The sequence below is a fragment of the Macaca mulatta genome, chromosome 3 (assembly GCF_049350105.2).
Source record: "Macaca mulatta isolate MMU2019108-1 chromosome 3, T2T-MMU8v2.0, whole genome shotgun sequence".
In the NCBI taxonomy this organism is placed as follows: domain Eukaryota; kingdom Metazoa; phylum Chordata; class Mammalia; order Primates; family Cercopithecidae; genus Macaca; species Macaca mulatta.
In genome coordinates, this window is record NC_133408.1 from 32006583 (window position 1) to 32011073 (window position 4491).

At 39.5% G+C, this 4491-nt stretch overlaps 1 non-coding gene across 1 annotated transcript; it reads right to left on the bottom strand.

Moving 5' to 3' along the window:
• Positions 1-3325: 3325 nt before the first annotated feature.
• LOC114677277 (small nucleolar RNA U13) lies at positions 3326-3429 on the bottom strand. Its single transcript, XR_003728562.1, has one exon. It is a non-coding gene; the product is annotated as a small nucleolar RNA U13 (small nucleolar RNA).
• Positions 3430-4491: the final 1062 nt, after the last annotated feature.

Sequence of the window (4491 nt, forward strand, 5' to 3'; positions counted from 1 at the left end):
TGGGATTACAGGCGTGAGGATTTTTCTTTTATTACAGCTTTTTGACATTTTAGTTTGAAAATAACTATTCAAATGACTATCCTTTCAAAGATTCAAAGTATATTTACTTTCATCAGGCACTAGCTTCAGTTCTTGAGTAAATGAATAGTACATTAAAAAAAAAAAAAGACTAGGTATTATTAATAAAACAGTCCTTGCTGTGTAAAAGCATATTGCTTGCTAAAGATAAAACACACATGAATCCTATTGATACAAGTGAGATTAGTATATGCAGGGTAACAAACACAGATGTGATCAATTTCAGTGGAGACTGATAAAATCTTTATAGCCACAACAACACAAGTTGTTACAAGTTACTCAAACTGCGGAAGTGAGTGCTCCCAAGGCCAATGAAGAGAACAGCACAAGCAAAGGCACAGAAGCTTGAAGCACCATGTGCCTTAAGGGAACCTTAAGAGTGCTGGTGGGGATCGCCAGGGAATGGTGGGAGTAAGGAAAGAGGAGAGGGAGCAAAGACTAGGAAGGCTGGAAGAGGCCAGATGACCTGGAACCTTGAACCATGCAAAGGCTGAGCTCATAAGACTTTATGTTGTCTACTATTTGCTTTCAATATTTTGAAAATTATTTTTAAAATTGGAACTCCCTTTTCTAAGAAACACCATGTGAATCCAATATTTAAAAATATATATGAGCTCTGTTTGATTTTTTTCTGATTAGTGATGTTGAGCAGCACTTTTTCATATACTCATTGACCACTTATATATCTTCTCTAGAGAAACGTCTATATTCAGATCTTCTGCCTATTTTAAAATTGAATTATGTGGAGTCCTTTTTTCCTATTGACTTGTTTGAGTTTCTCATATATTCTGGTTATTTATCTCTCACCAATTAAATTCTCACCAGAGTTAAAATGGTTTTTACCAGGGACATGCAAATGAAAACCACAATGAGGTATCATTTTACCCTAGTTAGAATGACTGTTATTACAAAGAAAAAAAAAGAAAGATACTGTGGAGACAGGAGAATGCTCATACATTGTTTGTTGGAACATAAATTAGTGCAATCACTATGGAAAAGAGCATGGAGATTCCTCAAAAAAGTACAATTTGAAGTACCATATGATCCAGTAATTCCACTGCAGCGCGTATATCCAAAAGAAAGGAAATCAATTTATCAAACAGTTATCTACACTCCCATGTTTATTCCAGCGTTATTCACATTAGCCAAGATATGGAATCAACCTATGTGCCCATCAACAAATGAATGGATAAAGAAAATGTGGTACATACACACAATAAAATATTATTGAGCCATAAAAAGAATGGAAATCCTGTCGTTTGCAACAACATGGATGGAATTGGAGGGCATTACAGTAAGTGAAATAAGTCAGGCACAGAAAGACAAATATCACAGGTTCTCACTTACATGTGGAGCTAAAATAAATTGATCTTATGGAAGTAGAGAGTAAAATGACACTCAGAAAGGTAGTGGGAAGGGGAGATAAAGAGAAACTGGTTAATAGGAACAAAAATACAGTTAGATAGTAGAAATACAATCTAGCGTTCAGCAGCACAGCGGGGAGACTGTGGTTAACATTAATTCTTTGCATATTTTAAAATAACTACAGGAGTAGATATGGAATATTCCCAGCACAAAGACAAGATCAATGATTGAGGTGGTGGATCTCTCAATTACTCCAGTTTGATCATTACACATTATATGTGTGTATCAAAATATGACATGTGGCAAGGCACGGTGGCTCATGCCTGTAATCCCAGCACTTTGGGAGGCCGAGGCGGGTGGATCATGAGGTCAGGAGATTGAGACCATCCTGGCTAACAAGGTGAAACCTCATCTCTACTAAAAAAAAAATACAAAAAGTTAATGTGGTGGTGGGCACCTGTGGTCCCAGCTACTTGGGAGGCTGAGGCAGGAGAACGGCGTGAACCCAGGAGGCGGAGCTTGCAGTGAGCCAAGATTGTGCCACTGCACTCCAAGCCTGGGCGACAGAGCGAGACACTGTCTCAGAAAAATAAATAAATAAATAAATAAATAAATAAATAAATAAATAAGACATGTATCTCATAAATATGTGCAACTTAAAGACCTGTTTCAAATGCTTATCACATAAATAAATACATGCACTCATGCAAAGAGTAGGCACCTTGCTTTTTGAATGTTGAGAATAGCATGTTCATTCAGCCCTTAGCCACCAGAATAAAAGCTTTTATTCTTAGTTCTATAGATAATATGAAGTACTGGCACCAGAGGAGAATGTAGCATGATGAGGAAACTTATTAACAATGCATATCCCTATCCCCGCCTAGAAGAGACCTGCTTTTGTTTACAGGATCCTGAGAATGAGGTTGGGTGGGTGTGATGGACAGTGAAACCCGCTAGGAGATTCATTACTGTTTTGAACTCTACAGTTTATGCTTTGCTTACATTATTTAAGCTTAGCATTAAAGTTGATGCTGGTAACAATATTGCAGTTTGTTAGATACTGCGTGGAAAAGGAAAGGAAGAAAGAAAGAAAAAGGAAGAAAAGCTATTGAGATTGGGAAGAAGATGTTTGGGAAAGAAAAACATTAAGAATCCTTATGTCTAATGAGGATTTTGCCTAAATTTCTGCTGTGTGGTGTGTGATATGGCATCTTCTTTTTCTCTCTGCAAAATGTTCAGTAAACCATCTATTTCTTATCACTACTTGATGGAGTTTTGCATGTTTTATGGGAGACTTCTCCAAGTGCTGGAAACAACTTCCATGTGAGTGAGGAGCCAAGTTGGAGGCTCGTCCAGAACCCTCCACAAGTGAGTCTCATAAGGATGAGTGGTTTACAGCTTATCCTGAAACCCACCTCTCTCCCACATTAACCTACTACGTAGACTAGACTACAAGTCAAAGCTGGTTTCATCCCTCCTCTAGCCTGTCTGGCTACTGGTGTTAGACTAATATCAAGTGTTTGAGCCAGGGATGGTGGTGTGTACCTGTAGTCCCAGCTACTCAGGAGGCTGTGGCCAAAGGATCACTTGAGGCTAGGGGTCCAAGGCTGCAGGGAGCTATCATCACATCTGTGAATAGACACGTCATTGCAGCCTGGGTAACACAGTGACTCTCAGTCTCCCCTCTGCTCCGTGTGTGTGTGTGTGTGTGTTTGGATAGCCATCACTGACCAGAAGTCATTTTGAACATCGGTACACTAGTTCCTCTTCAGGACCTGTAAAATTGACCTACACCAAGAATAATAACTCCTAGAGCTATAGGCTCATATTTCTTTTAACCAGAAAATTTCTAGATGCTTAATGTATTAATGGATTAATGAGGTCCCAGCAGAGTCATGTGCTGATGTCCTAAGAAGGTCTGAGGCCAGCACATTTCACATATTTGTGTGAACACCCAATCATCATGCTCATGAACTACAAAAGGATATGGGGCAAAGTTTCTTTCTTTTTTTTTTTTTTTGAGACAGAGTCTCGCCCTGTCACCCAGTCTAGAGTGCAATAGTGCGATCTCAGTTCACTGCAAGCTCCACCTCCCGGATGCAAGCGATTCTCTTGCCTCAGCCTCCCGAGTAGTTGGGATTACAGGTGCCCACCACCAGGCCTGGCTAGTTTTTGTATTTTTAGTGGATATGGAGTTTTGCCATGTTGGTCAGGCTGGTCTCAAACACCTGACCTCAGGTGATCCACCCGCCTCAGCCTCCCAAAGTGCTGGGATTACAAGCGTGAGCCACCGTGCCTGGAAGGGTCAAGGTTATAAGGCTTGTTACTTTTGTGTTTGACAGGTAAATAAAAAGGAGAGCCAACTCACATGTCTGAAGAAGAAAGAACAAGTCAACTATTGTTATGTCGCATTGACATAGTGGTTAAGAATCCAGATTTGGAAAAGCTTTTCAAGCAGGAAGGAATGCACACATCACCTGGAAATCTTGTAAAAACTTACATAATGATTAATTCTAGGGTAGAAGCACAGGGCCTGTAATTCTAATATCACCAATGATACCATTCTTCTAGTCCATGAATTCTACTTTGACTAGCAAAATTCTAGAGTCTCATTATCTGGGTTCACGTCTCAGTTCCGGACTTTACCGAGCTGGGGACCTTAAGTAATTTAACATCTATATGCCTCAGTTTCTTCATCTATAAAATCGAAATAACAACATTACCTACATCCATGGGTTTTTATGAGAATTAGTAGAATTAATGTAGAGTAGCACTGAGAATAGTGTCTGGCACATGGTGGATACTTGATAAATATTTGCCGAATGAATTTCCCAGGAGCAAAACGAGTGGGGAAAAAAGGGTCTGTGCTTTTGAACTCAACTCTTTTATGTCTCATCAAAGAATTCACTCATCCTTCAGCTTCGAACTTGGTACCATTGGTTGTCTTTGAGTTAACTCTTAGAGTCTTAATTAGGATTTAAAAGAACAAGATGAAAAGCTTCTGCAGAAGGTAATAAGGAGTCCTAATTTCCCCTCTAAGAGCAGGGA